The sequence below is a fragment of the Microtus pennsylvanicus genome, chromosome X, assembly GCF_037038515.1.
Source record: "Microtus pennsylvanicus isolate mMicPen1 chromosome X, mMicPen1.hap1, whole genome shotgun sequence".
NCBI lineage: Eukaryota > Metazoa > Chordata > Mammalia > Rodentia > Cricetidae > Microtus > Microtus pennsylvanicus.
Window position 1 is genome coordinate 40,886,784 of NC_134601.1, and position 13,487 is coordinate 40,900,270.

Sequence of the window (13,487 nt, forward strand, 5' to 3'; positions counted from 1 at the left end):
TGGGGGTAGTATTGTTGTTAAATTCTAATTTTACTCCGTGCTGATACAATAAGACACAGTTGGTTACTCTAAATTTTTGTGTCTGTGGAGATTTGCTTTGTTACCAAGTAGGTGATCAATTTTAGAGAATGTTGCATGAGGTGCTGAGAAGAAGGTATATGTTTTTGTGTTTGGGTGGAATGTTCTATAGATGTCTGCTAAGTCTATTTGATTCATTACATCTGTTAGTTCACTTTTTTGTCTGTTAAGTTTCTGTCTCTTTGACCTGTCCATTGATGAAAGAGGAGTGTTGAAATCTCCTACTATTAGTGTGTGTGGTTTGATGTGTGATTTAAGTTTTAGTGATGTTTCTTTTACATATGTGGGAGCTCTTTTATTAGGGGCATAGATATTCAGGATTGAGACTTATTTTTTTAAAATATTTATTTATTTATTTATTATATATACAATATTCTCTCTGTATGTCTTCAGGCCAGAAGAGGGCACCAGATCTCATTACATATGGTTGTGAGCCACCATGTGTTTGCTGGGAATTGAACTCAGGACCCTTGGAAGAGCAGGCAATGCTCTTAACCTCCGAGCCATCTCTCCAGCCCCAGACTTCTTCTTAATGAATTGTTCCTGTTATGAGCATAAAGTGTCCTTCTCCATCTCTTCTGATTGATTTTAGTTTGAAATCAACTTTGTTAGATATTAGGATAGCCACACCCACTTGTTTCTTTGGTCCATTTTTTGGAAAACCTTTTCCCAACCCTTTACTCTGAGGTAGTGTCAGTCTTTGAGGTTGAGGTGTGTTTCTTGTGAACAGCACAATGCTGGATCCTGTGTTTGTATCCATTCTCTTAACCTGTGTCTTTTTTATAGGTGAATTGATTTAATTGATATTAAGCAATATTAATGACCAGTGGTTGTTAACTCCGCTTATTTTTGGTGCTAGTGTTTATGTGTTTCCCTTCTTTGGGTTGTGATGGTGTAAGGTTATCAGATGTCTGTGTTATTGTGGGTGTTGTTGGATACCTTGGGTTGAGGTTTTCCTTGTAGTACTTTCTGTAAGGCTGGGTATGTGGATATATATTGTTTAAATCTGTTTTTTCCCATGAAATATCTTGTTTTCTCCATCAATGGTGATTGAAACCTTTTAAATGTGGGGAATACTCTCTTTTATCTGATTCCTCTGTTTAAGAATTTGTAATTGTCTTATCAAATCTACCAAGGATGTTGATGAATGTGTGAGGCTGGTTGCTGCTGCATAAAATAGTGTAATCCTGGATTTCAAGGCAGCTACCTAGTTTGACCAGTCGAGACCAGTCTGGACTGGTCGGAACCGGTCTGGATCGGTCTAGACCAGCATGGTCTGGTTGGGATCACTAGGAATATGGTACAGAAAAAGCCATAAACTTACTTGAAGCATTTTGAGAATCTTTTTTGTGTGCAATTGTGTGTGTGTGTGTCTGTGTGTGTATGTGTGTATGTGGATGACAATAGTATGTCTCAGTGTCAATAAGTCAGACACATGCCTGTATGTCTCACATTCACAGTTGCTGCAAGATAGTGAGGTTCTGGACAATAGGGGTAGAGGACATCGGTTGTTAAACATATAAGCACCTACCACATGCCTGGCACAAGGCTGTAGTCAAGGGAGGCAGACATCCCTCATCACAAAGAGAATACATTTTGGAGCAGGCAAAGCCCCAAAGCTGTTGAGCCCCCGAGTTGAGTACAGACAGAGATCCTGTTTGCTTTGCTTTCTGCTGTTACCTCCTCTGAGGATAACCTGAATTCCTTGGAAATGGACACAGGGTACATTCAGTGGAGTATCATCTTTTCTTTGGTGTTCTTGGCTTGCCGGGAGGCCAGCCATGCTCGGGGAACTTGGTATATGCCTGAGACTTGTTGCCCACGGGCAGGCTCAAGACCTCAGGATGTATCGAGTATGTGGCAAGCGCTGGTCCCAGAGGCAGATGGCTGGAGCAGCTGCTTTCAGGAGGCTCCTGCCCCAAATCAATATGGCCATCATTTTGTTTTTCCTTCCCTATGGCATTTCTGGAATCACCAGCCATTACTTTGACTAATGCCATCCTGGTACTTGCTCAGGAAATATCCAAGGCTGGTTGACTATGCCTTGGAGTGGACTCTAGCCCCAGAATGAACCTGGGCTGGCCTTTGAGAGGATGAATCACAGGACATGTAGACTATATGTGGCAGCTTCTCTTTCCATGTAGGACTGAGTGACATTAGCAGCACTTCTGGGGATGGGGAATCGATGCTGCAGGGAGGGCTTTCTGGAAGGACCAGGATCCTAGGCTACAGGAGGACAGGAGGCTACTCTGTGGGACAATCACGTGGGGGGAAAAGCAGAGGCTGTGTATGCAGCAAGGGTGAAGCGGGGTGGGGAGGGGGGAGAGGAGGGGAGGGCAACTATGAGTGGATCCTAGCAGTGACAGGGTGAAGGGCCCAAGTGGACAAGGTAGGACTCAGGAGTCAGAGAGCCTGTGGAAGACCTCATGCAGTTCCTCCCCAGGACGGACTGAACCCCGGCTAATAGCTCCCCCCTTCTGTCTTCTAGCCATCACTTCTCCTGGGTCATCATGGGACATAATAGAATGTCCCCTATGGCAGGCAGAGCACCTGTACATGGGCTTTGTCTCTAACCCCCACATTTCCCCTCTTTAGCATCTAACTGTCCTCTGTGGCGCTCCACAATACCCTACAGGGGCTCCCAGGAGCAAAAAGACTGGCTTTGGCTTAGCCACTTGCCATCTTACAAAACCATCCTGTGATCTTGCTCTCTCCTGGGTCCTTTTTAGGACCCCATGATCAAAATTCTAGTTTTTCCCCATTTCACTGGCAGGGAAACTGAGACACAGAGGTCTTGTGCATTGTAACACGCCAAGAAAACCAGAATCCTGTAACTCTGGCCTGATAATCCTTGGAGAACTGTGCCCCGATAAGCTGCGTGCTGCCACTGGGGTTTCTTCTGAATACTCTTATGCTCCATTCCTCCCCACATTGCCATCCCAGCCTGTAAAAGCAAAGTAAATATTTAAAGAGCTTGGCCCTGGCCTCCCTGAGCTGGGGCATGGTGCCTATTCAGCTGTAACTTCCCATATTATCCCTTCTACTAAAGGGAGCTAATTATCCTCCGTGATGTAGGCCCAGTACCTCTCGTATATCCCGACTGAAAACCTCTGAGAGGCAACACTAATTATTGTCATCTTACAACCCAGGATGATAGGCCTCAGAGAGGCCTCAGAACTTGTCTGAGGTCACATAGCTAGGTAGAGTCAGGGACAAGACACTGACTCCAGAGTCCTTGTTCTGAGTCTCTCAGTGGTGATGGGAGAGCTCAGCTACAAAAAAACAAAAAACAAAAAAACAGGCTCCATGAAACAGAATAATAAGCGTGGTATTTGATATTGACCCTTCAACGTTTCTTTACATTGGCCCATATATCCTAACTGTCTGTGTTCTAAAGTTTTTGAATGTGAGTGATCACTCTGTATTATTATATATTTGAAAGATGTAACTCTCTTATTTTATAGGGGCTTATGTCCAAGAGTGTTGCTTGAATCTTAGAAGAAACTTTGAGTTTGGAAACTTTAGAATACTTTGGGAACCGTTAAGACTTTGGGGACTCCTTAAGCTACATGAATATATATTTTGCATGGTGTGATGCCCATGAGATGCTGGGATTCAGACACAGAATGCTACAGTTTACATGCTGAACATTCAACAGAGACTCGCGATTTGAGTGCTTATTGCCAGGCTTTGCCCTTTTCTGAGGGATGTAGAGTCTTTAGGAGATGCAGACAAGTGGATAGAAGTAGGCCACTATAAATGGCACCGATATTTGACCTAGTTCACATGGACAGCCACTGAGTGTTAATATGGAAGTTGAGGATAGGTGGCACATGGTCAACAACAAAAAATTTTGACATCAGTATAGCACCTAGAGGATTGCATTCTACCAAAAGCATGGGTAGACAACCCTCTAAGGCACAGAGAAGATATGGTATCCAATGACTTCATAGCATCTCTGCGGCATGCTATAAACTCATATATGTCAAATCCCCTGAGCTATAAGTGTTCTGATATAATGAATGCAGTCTGTGTTAGGATACCACATTTACATTGCTTCTCTTACACAGAAGACAAACATGTCACCGCCTCCCATCCAAACTACTGACATATCGCCCATGATTAATCATGTCTGTTTGTGCCCCCGTGTTCCCAGTACAATTGTTTGTGGAAAATCTGGCCCTCATCCCAAGGATCCAGAACACTAACATGAATGCATTACATTACCCTTAGAAGTGAGAGAGCTGATTCCAGAGAAGGTACAGTTGCATGGAAGAATGTTGACAACTCATCACTTTTATGGTCTGGAAAACAGTGCGGTGAGGACCACTGTATCAGTGGGAATGACACATGAACTTAATGCCTTCTTCTCCTAGGGACAGGTGTGCTGTATACCAGGGGGCTTCCAGTGTTCCCAACATAGCTGCGACTATGAAAATCCATCTCATGGTGAACAGGGATCTGACACAGGAATTCTGGAATGTGATTCCAGGGGTGTGCAATTACACTCAGAGCTCACCCATCCCTCTAAATCCCTTCACAGTGCCTTTTCCCCAACCTCTGTTTCTTGAACATTCCCACGTAAAATCACGAAGGAATTAAGGCAAAGGGTGGCTATTTTCAGAGAGTTTCATTGAAAACTATTTTTTCAGGATGAATAGAAGCAACATTAATGGAGCTGTGACCAGTGACTTTGCCATCAGAAGCAAAAACATTATGGTTTGATTTGAGGAATGGTTTCCAAGAATATTTCTGTCATGATTAATAAGGGTTCTCTGGTTACAGTGTGATTCCATGGTATTTATTCTATACAGACTAGGTAAACCTTCAAGAATCAGGTTGATTGGCAAACTAAACTATTTTCTGGACACTTTTTTTTTAAAAAAAAAAAAGATGTACTTAAGAGACAAGGTCTTACTGTGTATAGCTCTGGCTGGCTTGGAACTCACAGAGCTCTTTCAGCCACTGACTTTGGATTGGAGACATGGATGGGCAAAGATTTAGTTATGTGTATGTGAGGGTACCCTGGGAGGCCAGAAAAAAGTGTCAGATCCTTAGAAACTGGAGTCACAGTTGATTGTGAGCAGATACGGATGCTGGGAATGGAATTGGAGGCTTCTGAGAGAGCAGTAAGCACTCTTAATTGCTAACTCCATCCTTCAGCTTTTTTGCTGGTCATTCTTCTTCATCCATAGTATCGCTCCTGCTCACCCTACTAATGCTTGATGAGGAGCAGAAGGGAAGTCTCCCTCCCCTTCAATTGTGTGAGCCATGGTTAGGGAGAGAGAGATGGGATGCCCTAGGGTCACAGGCTTCAGTGCTCGTGGTGGCTGCAGGTAGGACCATGCGAGGCTAAGCCAGGTATGCCGGGCTGCTCTGGGCTTTGTCGTATATTTGGATATTTCCTAAAGGAATGCTGAGCTAGGAGTTTAGCTCCGTGGTAGAGCGGATGTCTAGAGTACTCAAGGTGTTGGGTTTGTTCCCCAGCAAGGCAAAACAGAACCACAAACCAGCCTCACTGCTGGATACACAAAGGAAAAGTCCAGACTTCAGCCGGCTTGGTATGGGCCTGTAATCCCAGCACTTGAGAAGCAGGAATAGTAGAGAGTTTGAAGTTCAGAGCCAGCCTGGTCTGCGTACAGTTTCAGACCAGACAAGACTACATACCAAGACCTTGTTTCAGAAAGGACAACAGAAAATGGATTTTATACCACCAAATACCAAAGAAAGGAAGTAAGATTCACAACAACCCAGGCAAAAGAATAACATGCATCAGCCCAACAACCTCTGAGGGCTTTTCTTGCCTCAGTACTTAGGGTGAATCAGGATAGAGGAAGTGAGGGTGTGCAGGGTTAGCAAGCATGAGACAGGCCTGGCAGATTTCTAGCCTCAAGCCAGCAAAACTAGCAGTTCTGGGCGGCTTTGAAGTAGATCTTGGGGGAGTAGAGACTGTCTCTTAGCAGGTCGGGTGGGTGCATTCCGGGATGGAGGAAGATAGTAAGGTTATGGGAAGGTTGTAACCCAGTGTGAGTCAACCTCAGGGGTGTGTGTGGGCTAAAGGGTTGGTTTGTCTTTGTGATACGTTGCTTGGTTCAATGTGAGAAGGCATGATAGGTGTCGTGGTTTAGCAGATGTGGCTGCTGGTAATGGACTGGGAGTAGGTGCGAGTGGGAGACAGACCTCCTGCCAGGTGCTGAACGTGGGATACTTGCAGGGGACACTCCCATGCTCTTGGTCAGCATCTGGCTTCTGCACACTTGGAGGCTCCCAACTATCTGTGATGAGATCTGGCGCCCTCTTCTGACAAAGGTGTATATGCAAACAAATAAAGGGGTGTTTGGAGGGAGATGTCCCATGTTCATTTTCTCATTGGTGGGTGGTAAGTACTGACACTCAATCCAGGCTCCTTTCCTGGTGTCAGCTTCCATTACCCCCTCCACCCCTTCCCCTCCAGGGAGACGACTTCGCGGGAAGGCCTTCTAGAACGTGGGTGAGAAAGTGTACTGCCAGGAGGACTTCCTGGTGAGTCTGCACTGTGTTGCTGGCCCAGCTGGGTGGGAGCGGGGGCGGGACCCTCCTTCGGACTCACATGCAGACCTGAGGCCAGCGACAGTGAGTGCCCCCTTGTCATGTGACATCCTGGATCCTGTGTCTCCTCTCAGTACTCCGGGTTCCAGCAAACTGCTGACAAGTGCAGCGTGTGTGGACACCTTATCATGGAGATGGTGAGAACCTCCCCGTGACCTGGAGTCCCCCACCCTCTGCTGCTCTAGACCATTGGTGAGGCCCTAAGCCATGGCCTCTGGGGTGCGGTGCTGTGCCTCCTGCCCATGCTAACCTTTTGGTGCTTCCCCCACATCCTGCAGGCCCTTAGCAAGTCCTACCACCTGGGTTGCTTCCTCTGCTCAGTGTGTAACGAGTGTCTGGATGGCGTTCCCTTCACCGTGGACGTGGAGAACAACATCTACTGTGTTAGAGACTACCACACGTGAGTCTCTCTTGCTGAAGAAGCAGTGTGGGCCGCAACATGGCCTCCCCAGCTCTCTTTCCTGCCTAGCTCTGCCTCTTTGGTCCTGGCCTTTTTTTCTCTTTCTGCCCTCATGTTTTCTCTGCAGTTGGGGTAGGGACAGCTCTGATCTTGGTGACAGGAGCAGAAAGATGGGCCTCCTTATATTTTGGTGGGATACATCAGGAAAGAACTGGAGGTGGTATCAATAACTATTATGTTTCCAGAATATGTTTCCATATGTGTTCCAATTCATGGGCCTGGGGATGGTTCCCAGTGACGCCATAAGGGCAGGGCAGGGACATTTGTGATTCCTGGTCTCTGTTCTGGGCTCTTACCTGACTGTTCCCTGCCATTGGGCCTTTTCTTCCCGAGGAGAAAGCCCTGGTGCCACGTGGACAGCCAGTGCTTATGTGTTATGGTGGCTCCGGGCTTAGGCCTCAGAGCCTTGGGTCTCTGCTGCTGCTGATTTTTGAGATTGGTGCTGGCATTTGTCCTTGGTACTCAGGGTGGAGCAGAAGTCTCCCCTAGGGATGGCTTCAGTCTGGACATCAGGGACTAGAGAATGCATAGGAGATGGCTGGAGGGAGCCAGAGGCAGTCCTGAAGGAGGAGGGAGGGAGGGCACAGATAGGAACTGTGTCAAGCATTAGTGCCAAGAAGGCAGAAGCTGCACACCCGCGTGTCTACACAGGAGGCAGGCTATCTTAGAGCTGTTGTGGTAGCTCCACCCATGTCCCCTTGACTACCTTCTCACCTTCTCACTCCTACTTCCTTTATCCTTCCAGGGCATTTTCTCCAAAATGTGCTTCCTGTGCCTGCCCTATCCTCCCTACCCAGGTAGGAACACTTCACCCAGAAGCAGAGGGTGCGTGATCCTGAGGCTTTGCCCGATCCGATCCTGCCTGCTTTGACTCAGGCCATATTAGGAGTGGTCAAAGGTGGCCATACTCTGCATTCTGCAGGGCTGAGGAGTATAGAGGACGTTCATGCAGGAGGTGGGGCAGGTGTACCCTGGGTGCATTACAGGGAAGAGGTGGCCCTGATTCTCGTGACCCACTGCGGCACTCTGCTCCATTACTTGTATTGGGAGGGGCTGCTCACCTGGCTCATTCAGTTTTGCAGTGGATGTTGGGTAGCCTAGGGCTAGAAGAACAGATATGGAGGCCTTGGCATGTGTAGCTCTCTGGGTCTTTCTGCATGAACAATATCTATTGAAGTCAGCTTCCTGAGGAACATGGCTGGTAGTGGGAGTTTCTGCATGAGCCAACACCCATGTGACTTTCTTACTGTCACATACCTATGTGTGACTCCAGTTGAGGAAGATGCCTAGGGCACATACACATTCCTCTTGGGCACGTGCTGTAGTGCGCTGTCCTTGTCCGAGGGACATGTCTACTCAGGGTGGCACATTGTAGAGAGAGGTGCTTTAATGGACAGGACATAGTGCTTCAGGTCCAGGGAGCACACATGTGAATCTGCCTCTTTTTCCAGGGCTGTGGGACAACCATTCGTGTGGTGTCCATGGACAGAGACTACCACGTGGAGAGTTACCACTGTGAGGTGAGCTCCGGCCTCACCCACCCTCCCCTGCAGACACTGTCACCCTCCACCCTGGATCCTCTCTCTGTAGCTTCTGCTCCATACTCCCTCAGTAAGCCTTTTCCTTTCTTCCCACCCATGCCCATTTTTCTTTCAGACAGTCCCATTTTCACTAAGTGGGTGTTGGATTTAGTAGAATAGACAGGAATTTAGAATTGGCAGTGTCCACATGAAATAGTGTGTTGCTGTTGAAGGGAGTTGTCAGGACCTTGAAAACCTATGGAAGGTTTCCTGGGGGAGGCGACACCCAGCCTAAACTTTGGAGGGTCATAGGAGATAGGATGTGTCCATCAGAATTCTAGCGGAGGATGAGTACGCCGTTGCTTCATTTATCCGGAGTCACCAAATTACATAGAAAAGGTTTATTTCAGTTTGGTTGTAGAGGTTTAATCCCATGATGGTTGGTTGATGCCATTGCTTTGGGCCTGTGGTGTGGCAGAGCTGATCACCTCATAACTGGTAAAAGAACAAGAAAGAAGGTTTGGAGAGAACTTTGAGATGGCCCACTGTGTAAGGATACCTGCTACTGAGTCTTAGGACCCACGTGGTGGAGGAGATAGCTGATTCTGCAAGTTGTCCTCACCTCCACAGGCATGCCATGGCACCCACTTCACATGCAAATAACACATGCAGCCAGCCTGGTCTACAGAGTGAGGGCTAGGCCATCCAGGGCTACACAGAGAAGCCCTGTCTTAAAACCAAAACAACAACAACAACAACATCATCAGTAATAATAATACATGTATAAAAAAAGAGGTCAAGGTTCTGGAGTTCCATTGATCAAAGAACCAAAGCCTCTTTGTCACTTCAACCACTCCCTCCATGGACAAGGGACCAAGCTTTACCTCCCCCCACTTTCTTTGTTTGTGTGTTTTTTTGAAATATGGTCTTACTGTGTAGCCCTGTGTAGTAAGCTTTCTTGTTGGACTGTCTTGGACCACCAGCCTGCAAATAGGGACACAGACTTCTTAATAATGAAAGCTTGGCCTTTGGCTTAGGCTTTTCCCAATTAGCTCTCATAATTCAGATTAACCTGCTTTTATTAATCTACATTCTGCCATGTAGCTTTTACCTCTCTTCCATTCTGTGTACCTGGCTTGCTCTGTCTTTCATTAGTGTCTCTCTGCACCTAGATTCATTTTCCACTGACTCCCCAAAATCCTGCCTGTCCTCCTGCCTAGCTGTTGCTCCCGGAAGGCCCAGGTGGCCACGGTTGAGGTGCATAGGAGGGGGCATAGGAGGGTCAAAGGCGGGGCATAGGAGGAGCATAGTCGGGACATAGGCGGAGCATAGGCAGGGTATAGGAAAGGCATAGGCAGAGCATAGGCGGGGCAAAGGCAGGGCAAAGGTGGGGTACAGGAGAAGCAAAGGTGGGGCATAGGAGGGACAGAGGTGGGGCATAGGAGGAGCATAGGCAGGTCATAGGAGGGGCAAAGGCGGGGCATAGGCGGAGCATAGGAGGGGCAAAGGTGGGGCATAGGAGGACAGAGGTGGGGCATAGGAGGAGCATAGGAGGGACAGAGGTGGGGCATAGGAGGAGCATAGGCAGTTCATAGGCGGAGCATAGGAGGGGCATAGGCGGGGCATAGGAGGGACAGAGGCAGGTCATAGGCGGTGCATAGGCGGGTCATAGGCGGAGCATAGGAGGAGCATAGGCGGGGCATAGGAGGAGCATAGGCAGAGCATAGGTGGGGCAAAGGCGGAGCATAGGAGGGGCAAAGGAAGGGCATAGGCGGTGCATAGGCGGGTCATAGGCGGAGCATAGGAGGAGCATAGGCGGAGCATAGGAGGGGCAAAGGCAGGGCATAGGAGGAGCATAGGCATGGCAAAGGCGGGGTATAGGAGGGGCAAAGGCGGGGCATAGGAGGGGCAAAGGCGGGGCATAGGAGGGGCAAAGGCAGGGCATAGGAGGAGCATAGGCGGGTCATAGGCGGAGCATAGGAGGGGCAAAGGCGGGGCAAAGGCGGAGCATAGGAGGGGCAAAGGCGGGGCAAAGGCGGGGCAAAGGCGGGGCATAGGAGGAGCATAGGCATGGCAAAGGCGGGGTATAGGAGGGGCAAAGGCGGGGCATAGGAGGGGCAAAGGCGGGGCATAGGAGGGGCAAAGGCGGGGCAAAGGCGGGGCAAAGGCGGGGCATAGGAGGGGCAAAGGCGGGGCAAAGGCGGGGCAAAGGCGGGGCAAAGGCGGGGCAAAGGCGGGGCAAAGGCGGGGCAAAGGCGGGGCAAAGGCGGGGCAAAGGCGGGGCATAGGAGGGGCAAAGGCAGGGCATAGGAGGGGCAAAGGCGTGGCAAAGGCGGGGGAAAAGGTAGGGCATAGGTGAGACATAGGTGGAGCATAGGAGTGGCAAAGGCGGGGGAAAAGGTAGGGCATAGGTGAGACATAGGTGGAGCATGGGCGGGGCAAAGGCGGGGCATAGAAGGAGCTTAGGGGCAAAGGCGGGGCATAGACGGAGCATAGGAGGGGCATAGGCGGGACATAGGTGGAGCATAAGGGGGCATAGGTAAGGTAAAGGCGGGGCCTTTTTTTATAGCTCTTTGAAGAGGTTGAAAAATAATCTATATTAAATATAGTCTCTATGTATCTAAAGAACCTGATTATCTAAATATAAATATGAAAAACATATATGATTATAATTTTCGATACCTATCTAACTTGAGGACTAAGAGAATAAACAACTGTGCAAATTATGAGGACAATGATCTCCAAATGTAAACAATGTCATATCGGAGGTAGAAATGTACATTGCAATATGGTAAATGTAAACAGAGGTATAAACATACTCTCATACAATAAATAGAGGTAAATAGAGTCTACTTACTGAAGTAGACTCGGAACAGGTGGGCCCATAGGTATATTAAAACCGTGTCAAGAATACAAAGACACAGCCTGCCAGGTTGCTCAGAGGGTAAGGGTGTTTGCTGCCCAATCTGAGAACCATGGTGGAAGGAGTGAAGCGATTCCTGCAAGCTATCCTCTGGCCTCCGCAGACATGCATGCCATGGCACACGTGAACCAACACACATGCACAGAGAAACACACATAAAATAAATGTGGAAAAAGTTTTTATCAAATACACAAGCCCAGCAGAGCATGTAACACCCTTCCTGAACCCTGTAAAAAGGACGCTAACCCTGTGGTGGCGATGGTCTCACTGGTGTGCCACCTGATAAGCTGGCATGTAGCAAGGAACCAGCAGTCAGTGGACTCCCAGCTATACCCAGGGCTTCAGCCAGTGGAATCCCTTGACCTGGCCCACTCCAGCTGACTCCTGCCCATCCACCCATCTATCCATCTTTTGACCTATCCCTTCCATTCTAATGAATGCCCATGCCTCTGCTATCTGGGGCTGGCTCTTGGAGCCTCTGGGACCAAGCCCTTAACATCCTTCCTGCCAATCCAAACTGATGCCTAATCATTATTAACTCTCTGCCTCTTAATCTAATTGAGGTCTCATAAACTCTCTGAGTCTATAAGGTCATGAAGTCTATAAGAACTCTCCTGAAGTCTATAGGGTCATGCTGCAACCCACATATATGTACATATACAGATGTGTGTGTGTGTTTGTGTGTGTGTGCATCAATAAACTCTAAAGTGTGAACTGAGGGCTAGTACTAGTATAAAGTCTGGAATAGAACCGGTGGTTGCCAATCAACAGGATGGAGCCAGTGTAAAGTCGCCAGCTGCCAGATGACAGGCTGAACACCTAACTCCATGAACCACGTGGTGAGAAGAGAGCACCAATTCCCATTAGCTGTCCTCTGACTTTAAGGGTTTGTGGGCTCTCTCCCCACAATAGCTACTGGAAAAACATCTCACCCCCAAGAGCCTAAGGTGACAGTGGCAGAAAGAGGCCACTGAAGACAAATTCTGCCCTGCAGATAGCCCAGGCCCTCCTGCTGGGCTCCCTTCGGGAAGGCCCATGTGATGGGTGTCTGGTCATAGCAGGAAAAAGTTGTCCAAACTGAAATCTGAAATCAGATTTCTGAGGGCCAGAGACAGGCGAGTCTCTGGAGACGGCAGCTGGGCCGGCTGGAGGTTGGAAAGCAGAAGGACACATTTGTCCCTTTCAGATCATTGCTACCAAAGAGCTATGCCATCAGCCAAGGCTTTCCAATGAAAGCCCCACCCCCAGCTCCCTGGGGTTCCCGTCAGAATTCATAATTATTTTCCGCAGCTGTCTGCCGAGATGGCTCCCATTAAGCCTTAGTCTCCTCCATGTGGCCTCCTTTTGGGCCAAAGCTTCGACTAAAATTAAAATGTACTCATCAACAAATACTTCAAGATTGACTTGCTTCTTGGGCATGCTGGGGAGCAGCTTGCACAGCCACGCACAGCGACATGCCATTGGTAAAGAAGTATTAAATTCAATGACACTTGAGAACATGCGCTCCTCCAGGCTGCTCTTCGTGTGTGAGACCTAACAGCCTCTGATCATGCAGCATCTGCTCCCTGACAGTGAACACACAGACGCGCAGGCTGCTTGGGTCGTCCCTCCCAGACTAACCTCCCCAGACCAGAGGTCTCACTTTGGAGTCTACTGCTCTGATCAAACACCATGACTGATAAGAACTTGGGGAGGACAGGGTTTCTTTGGCTTATGCATTCCAACCACAGTCCATTATGAATGGGAAGCCACGGCAGGGACTCCAGGAGAGAACCGGGAAGCAGGAACAGAAGCGGAGGCCATGGAGGGATGCGGCTTATTGGCTTCTTCCCCATGGCTTTGCTCCTTATACAGCCCAGAACCACCCACCTATGGGTGGCACCACCATTCCCGGACCAACCCCCCCCCCCACCAATCA

The 13,487-nt window shown here is 48.6% G+C and overlaps 1 pseudogene; it reads left to right on the top strand.

Moving 5' to 3' along the window:
- The first annotated feature begins 1,859 nt into the window (after positions 1 to 1,859).
- On the top strand, positions 1,860 to 8,826 carry LOC142840313 (Wilms tumor protein 1-interacting protein-like; annotated as a pseudogene).
- Positions 8,827 to 13,487: the final 4,661 nt, after the last annotated feature.